Source organism: Mycetomoellerius zeteki, unplaced genomic scaffold, assembly GCF_001594055.1.
Source record: "Mycetomoellerius zeteki isolate Tzet28-1 unplaced genomic scaffold, Tzet1.0 scaffold122, whole genome shotgun sequence".
NCBI lineage: Eukaryota > Metazoa > Arthropoda > Insecta > Hymenoptera > Formicidae > Mycetomoellerius > Mycetomoellerius zeteki.
In genome coordinates, this window is record NW_017256147.1 from 2,892,597 (window position 1) to 2,907,428 (window position 14,832).

The window sequence follows — 14,832 nt, forward strand, 5'->3', positions numbered from 1 at the left end:
TTTTGAAAGTTAAAGTTTAAAAGAGAAACTATTTGATACGGCACTTTAATGATTTAATTGTAATATTATAAATCTAGAAATGTCAGAGCATTTGAACAATTTATATTGAAAATGTAAATGCCGAAAGCCTAAAAATGAAAAATTTTAAGAGTCTATGATTAAAATGCTTTTATACATTGACAAATTTAATTATGTTAAGTATTAATTCGACAAAAGTAAAAGTACGTGTAACAAAAAGGACTATATTATTAATTTTTTAATAAATTTAATAATTAATAACTTATGAAATTACTTTATCCATAAATATTGGAAATATAAAAAGCGATAGTTACACAATATATATCATTAATGCCATGACAGTATTGGGAGAACTGGGAAAACTGAGAATTATGCAGAATGACAGGCAAACCAATAACATTTATCTACATATCACGCGCAAATTTAATGACGCCTCTTGACACACTTTTTCGAGACATTTGTCATTACCTGTCTTTGTAATATATTTTTTACATAGTGATTTTGCATGTTTACATAATTTGGTTAGTTCACGTGGTACGTAGCACGCGCTCGCGCGCCATCCATGATCAGTAATGGCGTGTATTGTGCGTATAAGTACTTACGTACGCTGTGGTTTACGCTCTTACTTTCTTATTCTCCGGTATTTCCGTAGCCAGGCGCCACTTTGATCGAAACTTTCACATTTCACATTAATCTTAAATTAACGACAACCATGAGCGTTGCATAAATCGCTATAATTTCTCCCGCAGTTGTACCTGGGAATCTCTGCAACTTACAATCGTACGTTTGATAATATTCGAGATATCTTCCCCAGATACATGTTAGTTGGTACAGGAAACTTTCGCATTTTCATCGCTGTAGAGATATTAAAAAATGCACTATGAGGGATACCTAAGCTAAATCAGTAGAAAGAATTTATTTCAAAATTAATTAATAGTACATATATACTCCATGAACGTATTTACGATAATACTATTTAATTTATGCAAGAATTAAAAATGATTATTGTGTATTAGAGAAACAATTTATTTGCAACGGTCAAAATGATTTTGTCCTGAATAATGCGTTTCGATGGCACGGACCGACTCGCGAGCGCGGATTATTCCGCTCATTGGTGCCAATGGGTTAATGACCGCATGCAACAGTAATGTTGGCCAGGAGTAAATGCTATTATTCTATTCCACCGATCCATAACGTGGTTGGTTTTTCTCTACAATCGTTCGCAATTTTCATAAGGTAGCCAATAGTATTCTCTTTCTCCACATTTTTTAACATTAATAATCGATTTAGAATTATTAACGGTAATTGAAGTTTTAAAGAAATTAATTTTTTTATGGTAATTTTGCGGGATTTTAAACCTCAGGAAAAATTATTGTTTTACGGAACGTGACACAAGGAAATTGTACTACTTCTTAATAAGCTAAAGTTCTATAATCAGCAATGATCGCCAGGTCTTAGACGGTGCTCGAAAGGGCGCTCTATTGTTATATCGTGTTGCAACGAATGATCGGTGTGAGACGTCGTGTGAGGCTTTAAAAGTCATTGCACTTTGAGCTGTGTCGACTAACGAACGGCACTCATATCGTCGGGGTATACGTACACACGTGACTCTCTCGTTTTCCTACCGGCGACAATGGTTTCGCACTTGGAGAGGCCGCCTATCATTGCAACACGCAAACGCAGCACGAGCTAAGTCGTACGCAGTCGCAACTTTTCTTCCTATCCAGTACACTGCACGAATCGTTATGGCTATTGACTTTTGTGCATGAAACGTGAATGCATCTTATTGTTAGACAGAGGGCTATTTTAATGAAGTATTTATTGTTGTGATGCAATGTGACAATAGATATCCTTATGACAGTTTTAAAACAAGATTGAATATTACGATAATCATGAAAATTAGATAGAAATAAAAGTTAAGAATTAATATTAGTTACATGATGTAATTTAATGAATAATTAAATTAATATTGAGTAATTAAGTTAAAAATAAGTTGAAATAAATATCGATTAAAAAGACACTATAGAGGCTGTGATTACTTCTGATATTATTTAGTTTAGAAATTTCAAAGTTTTGAAGGCATCTTAAAATTTGAAGTTAACTATAAATTTTCGAAGTTCAAGATGCTTTAAATTTCGAAGGTTCATAGTTTACTTCAAAGTGTTGAATTTTTTCAAAGCTTAGAACCTTTGAAGTTGTTAAAAGTTATAATGGCTCTAATATTTATTAAAAGAGATTAGTTTTAGGCAAAGAATTTTGATCACATTTCTTCTCTATCCGTAAAGATGACCTAAGCAGATATTCGAAAACGTAAAAATTTTTAGTTACCTGTGTTACTGTTTGTGAATCTAACAATAAGTGAAAGCTGAAGTTTCAAAGTTTTGCAATTCAACAACACATATTTACGACAAATAATTTTCGGAGTATCTTCTTTCTATTCGACTTGAACTTTGAGCAACAAATGCACATATACTTAGTACTATTGCTCTTTTTTCATTCTTTACACTTTGTACTTTGTACTTTATTACGCTGTATTGCATGCGTCAGTATAATCATTAAATGTGGTTTTAAACATTTAAAGATATGACACATAATTTTGTGATTTAACTTAATGCGTATAAAGTATGGAATAGAAAAGCGGATATTTGTACAAAGTCCACGTTCGAGTATTAACGTAAAAACCCTTCATAACCAAATGGTTTTGGGAATTATAAATTAACATAAGACCCTCCTACATCCTTCTTTCCTGACTTATCGGTTCTTCCACTGCGTACCTTTTTTCCTTTACAAACTTCAGGCTCCGTTCCCTCGTTCTGAAAGAATCCGTTGCATGATGCAGCACTCCGCATCATGTCTCTCATTCATTAACACTTGCAACGTCCGCGAGACAGCTCATGTTTAACCATCTCGAATTGTCGGTTTTTTCACGGCTGTGCTGTATTTCGAGACTCTCGACTCATATATCGTTGCACGAAAAAGAGGAGGAGAGAAAGACGGATACAGAAAGTTAGACAGAGAGCGACGATCTAGCATGCACTTGATCAAACAACGGAGCCTCTATTGGACTCTGCGTTTATTGGCACTTCTAATTCGGGGGCGGAAATGGTCGAAAGGCAAAGGCGAAAACAGATCTCACGTATTAAAATAGTCCATATGTCTAAGCTTAAGCCCTTTGTATTAATAATTTAACGCGATCTACTATTAGCACTTGTGAACATTTCTATCTGCAACCTTTTCTTTATTGACTGTTATTCCAAGCAGGATATTTTAAAAAAAATTATACTTATATTTATAGTTAAACGTACAGCATTTTGTGTAATCTTTGAAATTTTTATTTTGCATTAACGATAACGAAAATTTAATTTACTCACAAATTACAATATTCGTACATATTATTGCAATTATTATTCCTTATTAGTGAACTTATCTGCGTAAATTTTAGGTACATCAATATTATCATGTACAGGCTTTTTATATATGTGGAAAGTATGACAGAACATTTTGCGTCTTGACAGGACAATGTCAATAGATTGAATAGATGATAGGTAATAGGTTTAACAAAGATATAAATCCGTTACCGTTTATTTTGTTTATATTGTTTTATAAACTTTGTGTTGAAATTATAGGAAATTATTTTGTACGAAAATTATATAAATATATTATTGTTGATTATAAGGAATTAAATTGGTAATAAGGAATATAAGGAGTTGGTTATTAGGAATTTTATTATGTATTTGCGGATGATTTACCTTGTTTATAGTATATTTTAAAGCGTTTTTCGTCACAAGAAGCATGTTACGTAGCTAGACGCAACTATTAATTTAAATTCATGTTATTATTATCTCTAGCGAATACTTCTTAACGAATACACATTAAACCGGTTTTTAATACATTATAATACCTGGATGATGTGTCTTTGCGTGTTTCCAACGTATACTCGATGTATCTACGAGATAAGGAGTCCTTTGACCTTCTCTGTTTCCTTTGTGATTCTAGAGTTTTTAAATTATTTTAGAAAGGTACAGCTATTTTTATTGAATAGGTTTTCCTCCTAATGGTTTCTCAGAAGAATTTATTGTGAGAAAGTATCTTCAAAAAAGGCAAATGTTTTATCATATAATTTTATCATATTACGAAATTGTACTCATCGTAATCTATAAAATTATATAATTTCTTGATAAATTTTATTGTATCATTTTCGTTCAAAACACGACACGATGTTTCCTGATAAATCGTGATACTGGGTCTCTTCAGTCATCTTTTTTCTCTATGTTAGTATTTGTGTAGAGAGTTTATTTCGAGATTATCTAGAATTCTTCAAGAGCTAACAGAAAGTTTAGGAAAAATATATGAAAAATTACTCAAGAGGTTATTTACTAGAAAAGTATAAAAGGAACGTTATCAACTAATAATGGAGTTAAGCAATAAAAGTTATTCTTCTATTCTTGCTACAAGATTATTGTGACCGAGTTTTATCTAATGTTATCTATTTAATAATAAATGTCTTATCTGATTTCACTGAGTGGTGCTAGTTAGGGGTTTAAATATCAATTTAATTTTCAATAAAAACAGGTTTAATTATCAATAAAAACAGGAAGTCTTATAATTGGATACATCAGCTTTAAATGAAAATATAGAATGAAAAATATAAAAAACACAAATTGTATTTTAAAAATATTTCTTTGTTTCAAAAAGTTGTAAAATTTCTTAAATAATACTATCGTAGGATAGTACAACATATATGAGGTAATTCGAGGGAAGATGCCACAAGGGGAAAGAAGCCACTTTATTTATAGTTTTTTCATAGAACGCGCGTTGACTATACTGACTGTGCAAAAACGTGTGGCAAACAGTTGCGCAATTATCGGCTTCGATGAACATGTTCGTGTCAATGTCGATTGGAAAAGATTATACGAAATACGAAAAGGAAGGTCATGAAACATGCTCTTTATAATATTTGATATGTTAATAGCTAAGATCTGTATTACGATGCTTACTGTAAAACCGGGCAAATAATATACGGTTTCAATCAGTGTTCCCTGGCGGTCATGTGGATGATATAGATTATAATTTATAATATTTTTATATGCGTAAAAATTGCAATTGAATATTTCTCTTACACTTGGGGATAAGATGACAGTAAATACAAAACACCATTTTTCCTGCTTGAAACCGTCATTAAAATGATTGTATGAATTAAAATTTTGGATGCTTTATATAATCGAAATATTTTAAGTTAATGACATGCTGTTTAAACGAATAAAAGTATGTCCAACTTACTTCCTAAATATTACTCTCTTTCATATTTCCTCAATTTATGTTTTATCACACCTTCATGTGTTTTTATAGCTTAAACCCTTCATTATGGACTATAAATAAGTAAAATATGCAAATTTATATTGCATTATTTAATTGTTTGTAACATCTTCTCCCATAGGAGGTGGCATCTTATCCACACATATAGGGGGAAGATACCACTTTTGCAAAGTATGATATATCAATTTTTTCCAATAATAGTGAATATTAAACGTTAAATTTATAAATTTGTGTAAATAAAGAAAGGTCTCTAGAATATTAATAATATTTTTTCGTAACTTAATTCAATAACATTAAGAAGTTATTCAAGAATCAAGGCTTAAGTGTGGCGTCTTCCCCTCAATTACCTTACGGTTATTATCGAACTCACAATAAAGTTCTCGAATAGTGATTACTAAAAATAAACGAATGAAGAGTCAATTGCAGGTACATGTTTGTTGAACATTAGAAGAAAACTTTCTGATGTTTGACGTACATGCACGCATATATACGTTTGAGGCTTTCCAGTATCAATTAATGAATTCTAAACTCTCGGATCGCTGGCGAGCTCGTGAACGTAAACAGCTAAGCGATCAGAAATGGCTACGCTCGATCCGGAAGTGGGCCAACAAATTCTTCCGATGCCAGAAAGAGTCAGCCAGTTAGCTGCGCGTCCAATTACCTCCGCTCGCGCCGTAGAGAGAAAGGGAAAGTCAATCAGGTGAAAGTCACTCACCAAGATAGTTTTACCTCTGTTTATCCGGTGGGACTTTCGTAACGAGAGTGTGAAGCCTTAAAGGCTTGTTACACGACTTTTTTTTCTTCTGTTCCTTCCTCGCGTTTCGGCGTCTTATCGATTTTATCAAATATTATCTTGCGATTAATGAATTATTTTTCGAATATAAATGTCCGAATATACTTTCTTCCTTTAGACAGCCCGTTCTTAGAAACTAAAAAATTATCTTAATTAATTATTTAATTGCATCTATGAATGATGGTAACGAAAACTTATATCACATTCTTATTCCGATATATTTATTTATATGTTACCTGACTTTTATGAAGCGATATCGATACGTATTCAGCACATTCGTATGATCTTCACACGTCATCCTCTCATGCAATATTTATGTCTACTTCTACTAATGTAGATTAAGTTTAATATCAGTTTAATTTACACTTACCTTTTTCTAGAATTCCTAGAACTGGAAAAGAATGAAAAGTAAATTAAACCGAAATTAAAGTTAATCTACATTAGAAATAGGTATTAGTTTGCCGAAAAAAATATTTATAAATTTCAAAATGATATGGAACAGTGGTATTATTTGCGTTATTAGTTCAGAATAAGATTTAGGGATGAATTGCGCACATTAACAAATATCATTAATTTAAACGAAGTGACTAAAGCGAAGCGCTTTGTGAAGAAAAGTATTCACGTTCGCAGCTGTAACATTGACCTAAACTTGCGACGTTAATCGCACCGTTCTACCTAATGACGCATGATGAAAAGGAGGCTTTATTAACATAAATTGTTTCTCAGACCTTTACGATTTTTTTATCGCACGCTGCCTGCAACAACGGAACGAGTGATAGCGAGAGCGTGAGCACGCTCACGATCAGAAGGTATATTTACGTTCATGTCTACACACATTACTTCATTTTCTACCGCCATTAGATCCCTCTACGCTTTGCAGCCGATTAAAGATTTTACGGATGGGCATACACAGCGATTTATCCCGATCACATTGTGTTCAGTATTTTAAACTACCAGTTCTTTGCCGTTTGTTCGTCCCGCAGGCACTTTGATTATATTTCCATCCCGATGTGCATGACTATAATAGCGTTAAATCTCGCGACTTCTTGCTGAAAAGTACGCATTCCGTAATATGACGTGGCTTGGTCGCGCATGGGCAGTTTAGCATTAAGTAATAATTATTACTTAATGCAATTTAACATTGCTACAATATTTACCGTTGAATTTGACCAAAATGCTATTATTAATGCTTTAAATCTGTCAATATCAATGTAATTGATCGTGTTCAACAACATATTCGCTGTCATATTAACTTTTTATGCCTGAATTTAGTCTGTATTTAAGTGGTTAATATATAATATTATTATTTTAAAGTATTTAAGTTACAGTATTCAAATGGTTAATATTTAATATCTAATTTTTAGAAAGAACGTAAATCTTCTTGTTCAATTCATAATGTCAAATTATATCAAATTGGAGTTATTTTTAACTATTTCTGTAGATCGCCATTGCTTCTACATTACGTCGTTAATTTAACTCAAAATAATGAAGTTAAATAACTTGATTCAAGAAAATGTATTAAATTTGATTCAAATTATTATTTATTAAATGCACGCGTTAATACGGGCGTTGTTTATTTAGAAACTAAACAATTTAACAGAAATGAATTGATTTACATTTTGACATACATAAAAATTAAAAGTAATGTTATTTAACTCAAGGTGTTAGGTTACCCCTGCTCCTTTGATATCTAACAATGCTCTCTATGACATCACTCTACGTACTAGGATATGACAGACTCTCGGATAGTTGCGTACTGCGCGATTTCTGACGTGAGGCAGAACATGCGCTTCGGGCGGCATTCGTTTTAAGCATGAAGAGGGTAGGCTCCGTTGGTGGCGGCTGGAAAATGTTATGGTCCGCGATGCATGGCCGAGAATACACCCCCGTGGCCTTGCTGATACTTACTCGTGCATCTCTACGTACACACGACGAAGAAAGGCCCGTAGTACCAGACGAGTCTTGTTCTTGCGCGAGACATGCAAGTCGAGAGACCCGCTCGCTATCGCATCGATCGCGCGTTCACCTCTCTTGACCTCTTTTTTTTTCTTCCCTACATCTCCCACTGCGTCTGTCATTTCTTCTCTCTTCCCCGGAAATCCTGTATCGTTTCGACAATTCCTACCTTCGTGAAGTCCCGACGAGTTCACATTCAATATTCTAGCCAGTTAAACTATTGCGAGATGAAACTATATATATATATATATATATATATAAGTTAATCATATGCCTATATAAGTCAAATATAGACATATGTATTTAACTTATATAGTATAAGTTAATTATATTCTATAAGGGGTAATTTATTATATTTCATTCTGAAAATAATGAAGCAGCATCTAAGCTTTTTGTTTCATAAATATTCTAAGATTTTTACGATATTTCGAGTGGCATTTTTAGTTTTGTCTCATATACAATGTGTGTCACAATATTGCGTTACAATACGTGCTCGCCTTCATTGACTTTTGATGACAAATTAGAATTTCGCTTCTCGACGAGTCGCCGCATCGATTTCTGAAGCAAACAACGACTAAATTATTCTTTGTATCGATTACTGCGGACGCACTGCTGCTGAGCGACATCTTTTTTTAACAAATCATGAGAAGGGGCGGTAAATTGTCGATACATACTTTCGCCGTTTAAAAAGTCAAATACGCATGTCGAATTCAGAGTGGAAAAAAAAATCAGCAGGTTTATACAAAGCTATGCGCTGGGTTATGTAGGTTAACTCGACGTTACATATGTATGACGGAATACGAAATATCGTTTAAATCATACTAAGATACCGCGTAAACCATTCCGTAACCATATCCGTGCGATAAATCTATCGATGACACATAAGGCCTGTTTTTTTGGGCTGAACTTTTGCACCAGTTCATCTTTCTTCCTTCTCTCTAAGGAGGAAAGAAGAGGAAGAAAGATGAACTGGTGCAAAAGTTCAGCCAAAAAGAACAGGCCTATATATACAAGTCTGGGAAGAAAAGAATGGATTTATTAATTATAGTGATCATTGCTCGGTTGGAAAATATTTTATTAGTTGCCACATACACAAATATAGGTATAAAAAATCTGACAAACACATCTTATTTATATTAAAAATCTTATTAATCTTATTATTAAATCATTATATTAATATTATTGTTAAAACGGTCTGATTAACGTAAGATTAGGTACTATTAATGAGGATAAATTGTTTCTATAACTAATTGAAGATATTTTATTTGTAACTTAATTATATTGAAAAATTAAAAACTTTTGTTATGAATTTAATGAAATTGATCATATGACTTTTTGTAAAATAGTTTTTGTAAAATAGTTGGTTTTAATAGAAACATGATGAAGGATATAAATTCGATTTTTTTCTATTTTTATGGGAGGCTATTACATGCAATTAAAAGCAATATGCTTTGAAAAATGACTGCAATTAAGGCTTACTTCTTCGATCTTTATATAAGCGCTTCGCAGATCGAAGCTCGATGCATGATGTCTAATTTGCTATTCTCGCCAAATCGATTCTATCAAGTAATATCATCCCGTAAACCGTCGGTTGCATTCACAATTCCTCGCGCGTGGCCTGATCGCAATAATAAGAGGCCTCTTATGATGAGCCCGTCTCCATGATTCGCAGCAAGAAATCCCGTCATCTGATCTTCACTCGCGTTACGAGTGCACTTCCGCGGAGAGAAATCGTCATGGCGCTCGGGAAAAACCGGATGATTGCCGGAAATCATCCGCCTAATTAATGTCCGTTTCTCGTAAATTACGCCGTTATATAAGATGTATTCAACTATTCACATCGGTTACCATTGCGCGTTGCACACTGTGCGAGTGGAAAGATTTTCGTGCACAGAATAATGCATCTGTACAAGAGCGCTAGAAACTGCAAGTGAAGCATTCAAAAGTTACAAAGACTTTGCAAAAAATACAGAGAGCTAGAATCAGGTATTCTCCGGTGACTGTAACACCACGCTGATTATTCATAGCAATAATTAAAATTTCACGACAATGTTACAAAAGATTATGTAAAAAAATTACACGGAAAGAACAATTTTGTTTGGAGTATTACAAAATTTAGATAGCTACAGATTAGAAAATAATTTTGTTGGACCATTAAAATAATTATAGGAAATTCAAGCATGATGAGCGATGCTACAAAAAATTTTGATGTTCTAACAACCAGTTTGAGTGTCCTTTATAATTATTTTAATAGTCCGACAAAATTATTTTCAGATTTGTATCTAGTTAAATTTTTAGATACTTCAGCAAAATCGTTTTTTTCTTTATGTATAAAGATAAATATATAAAGATTATATATAAAGATTAATGGAATAAGTGTATAAAGTATATATTTTATAATATATATTCAGTACAATGTGTATGTAATATTTTTAACGGAGAGAAGTTTAACCTTTGCTCCGATTATCTCTCTGCGCCCTTCGTCCATCTCGTTCGCCGTCTTCTCGCAATTTCGCACTCCTGTAATGAGATCTTTATCATGAGATTATCGTGGACACGCCATAGCGTCTCGATCGCGCGAGCTTGAAACGGGATAACGATCTTTCTCTGCCGTTGCCTAGTAGCAATTTTCGGACTAAATAAATCGCCGGTTGGTTTTGCGGACGTCAAGGGTGTAATGATCGAGGAAGAGTTGCCGGGAAATTAATATCATTATTAGAGGAGGATGAAGCGATAATTCGCCGGTGTGGGATAACCACCTCCGCGTTCACAGTAATTTAATTTCATCGGGAATGGTTTTTATCGCGCGATGCTTCGATGCGCGCGAAAATATAGTGATTGAACTGATTATTTACACTTAGGTCGTTACATGTTATAGTTACAAGCACAATATATCGTTACATGTTACATATAAATACAATCTATTCGGCAAACTTAAATAAACATGCCAATATGCTTGAGAATAATTGATAATTATTATATGCATTCTGGAAGAATTTTATATTTCGATGTGAAAAATTTCTCTCTCTTTCTCTCACTCTTATTCTCAAATTTTGTACATAATTAGGAAAACGAAATTTCGTCGTAAATCATTAATAAGTCATCCGATACGTAGATGTGTGACCTCATAACGGCCTTCATCGTTAGGCGTAAAATGCTTAAGGGTACTTTTTTGCGCGAACCATATGTGAAAACAGACCTGCGCACCCCCATAGGCATCTTGAGCTATCCAACGATCGTTGGATGAATGCTGTGCTCGTGGGAAAGACTTTTATGACACGGAATTCTTTAGACCGGTCTACTTTGTAATGCAAGAGATCTATAATTTAGCATTATTTTGTCTGGAAAATCGTGTCGTAGAAAAAAATATGTGTTGCACGACCGCTTTTTATGCTGATTAAAAATAGGTAATTACGACAGAAATTACGGGTGGATGAAAGTGATGGAAAGCGAAGCTAGCTGGCCAATAATTGTCCGGTCGGAATGCGTACATGTGCGTCGCATCCCTAAGATGCTTAAGACGTTCGCAGGGGCGTAGACGCGCTTTGAAACAGATCCCTTTGCGACAAAGTCCGTGACCAAAATAAATGTTTGCACGAAAATAAACTTGCCTCGGGAGACAGGCTGCAGTATGATTTCAAGTACAAATTTATGTGCAATCTAAACAGGTGTTACTTTGATCAATTTAAAAATTTTACATAAACAGTCTAAAAAGTTTTGTGTTTTTTAAAACACATAGTATTTATAAAATTTAATATGTCTGCATAATATATGTCTGCTTAATATAGTGCACTATTAAATAAATAATTATAAATTCTAAACTATAGATAATAGTAAATGACGATAAAATATCGTCGCATTTATCATCATTTATCATCATTTCTTCATTTTATTATTACAATTTTGCAGCAAGTAATTTAATTATCCATTATTAGTTATTAAATTATTTATGATATTGTAATCTTAGTCGTGTAAAAGTGATCTTTTATGATTTTATATTTCGAAAGATATTTCAGTATTATGCGATGATTGAATACCATCTTAACTGTTACTTCTTTGCTTAAGATTAAACTGATTATACGGAAAAAAGGATAGGGGGTCCTTCTTCTATTTTTCCTCCGTTTGATTTTATATGCGCACACCGTCATCAATCGCGTTGCCATAGAAATGCTTTGGTCCTTTAGTAATGGCCACGCCATTGGTTGGATTCGAGGGGTTAGCTAAGACCGCAGCACCTGCGGCTTTCATCCCTGCATGTAGGTGGATGGAGTAAAATATCACGATAAAAACGAGTGATTTTGATCGAAATGAAGGAATCGCCTTAAACGTCTAATATGATGCGTTCTACGGTTGATCGAATTTCTTGATCTAATCGATTGATAGCTGCTTTGTAACATAATCATAAAAAATGAGCGTCTATCTATCTATTTATTGAATAAAGTGATATATAACTGAGCAATTTAATCCAGGATTGTACATAATAATCAATTTATTTCTTAAACAATATTAGATATACCGAAAAAATTCACATGTACGTAAATCTTATCTTTAATTTTTCAATAATTTAAACATCCAAGTTGTGAAATTAATGTTAACAAAATTAATAATTATAATATTTGTTACTAAGATTTCCTTATGTTCATTGCTTTTTAGTGCAAGGGCGCATCTTGTTACGCATTTCCGTTATTATATATTCAACAGCTCGTTTGAAGTGTTAACTTTGTGATTCTCTCTAGGGATTACTAGAGTTTCAAGAATAGAATTTCTCCCTTTATCATATATACTTTTCACGATATTAAAGAGAGCTCATTTCTTTGCGGAAATGTATGCGGTAGTGTGCAATCGGATAAGATGGTAGGGGAAATGAGAAAAGGGATGAACAACAGAATATGCGTGTGAGGAACCTTAGGGTTTTTGGGTCTCCTTAAAAAGAATGATCGTGCTGCGAGGTTTGGCCCTTCACCAGATCCATTTGGAGATGCTTGCATGTCATTGGTGACACGCATAACATTCTACCGTTCCTTTTTCTGTTTTCTATGAGACACCTGTGTGCCCGACCGTCTCGTCTATATATTTATTTATCCAGCCGGTTGAATCGACGGGACCGACCTGCATTATGAAACTTGTGAATGTCTCGACCGACGGCGTGTCTCTTCGCCGAAGACCTCGAAGGGACAAGAACGCCTTCTTAATAGTGTTCACGTATACGTAGTGCGACATAAACACAAACTGCCAAATTTGATTTAATATTCAATATAAAGGATAATTACAGTATAGTGGGAAGTATTATTGCAGCTTATATTAGTAATATATAATTGTTTTGCATATTGAAATAATTATTTTGTCCTTAAATCAGAAAAAGCCTTTAAATTATCTTTTAAATGTTAGAACTCTTAAAAGAATTTATTAATGCTTATTACTAGCAGAAAATGTACTTAATTTGATACAGATGAGAAGAAATTAGTGCTGGTTGTTACATGGAAAATTGTTACATTTAAAAATATTTCTAAAATGCATGTAGAGTATTATGATTGTTGAATACAACAGGTTATTGATACAACCTTCAACTTTTCTTAGATATTGCTTTCGTAATTTCTACTAACGTAATCATCTTATATAAAGACATGTTTGAAAACAATTATATTACAAGCAATTTAGTTGAAAATAGAAATGTTTTCTGTCTAAATATATTTTTAACACAATTCGCATATATTTAACTCTCTGTAAAATACCGTCATTTTACGACATTGGACGAAAGTATTTTTCAGTTCTTCTTGTAAAAAAAATTTTACCTATTGTTTTTTCTCATATGTAAGAAATTCTCAAGATTTTTTGTTTGCTCGATTAGACGTAGTAGCAGCGAAAATTAACGGATATTTCTCAGTTGGAGGTTTACTGTTCATTACTTTATCTCGTCTCTTACGTAACAATCGATTACAACTTGCGTGACTTTCGTCGGCAAACTTGCACTCGTCTTGTTAACTCGATTATTTACGCAACCGTTAACGGCCAACAGTAGATTAGTAACGCAAGACATTGTCGATCGCGAAACGTTAAAAAGAAATATTGTAGCGTTCACGTGATAAAAAGTAAAAATAATAGTGCCAATATATATAAACGTTGCATTTTGTGCTGATTTCAACGACGATCAGAGTTAAATTCTTGAGAAAGACTGTCAATCGGTTCGTCGCGTCTCGCTTCAGATATAACGTTATAGCTATGTAAACAACGACGAATTAATCTCCATATACATCCGCAAGAAGCAGATATGACGAAGTTTATAGTCGATCTCGATTCTTAAACATAAATATTTTGCATATTTGCTTTTATAAATATTTTGGATAGCTGTCATTTCCATGTCACTTTTAATAAAACGATTGAAAATTGAATCAGCGAAGATCTGATAGAAATATTGATATTTCGAATACTGTTAAGATGTTTTTATAAATCACTTACATGTTTTATTATTGTTTGTCAATTTTCTATTTTTATTTTTAAGTTAGAATCAGATTTAATTGATATTAATTCAGGAATAATATTTGTCTATTTTCAAGTACCTATAAAATTTAATTTGCTAGAATTTTTTATATTTTAGAAATTCACAATTTAGAAATATGTTTTTAGTGTTATATTATTGGTTAAGAGAACGTATACCACAACATATCTTATATCTTAGGGTTGCTAGAAGTATAATTTTGATGCTCTTTGTAAAATCTCTAGAAAGCCATCTTACAAAAAGGGTACTCAAG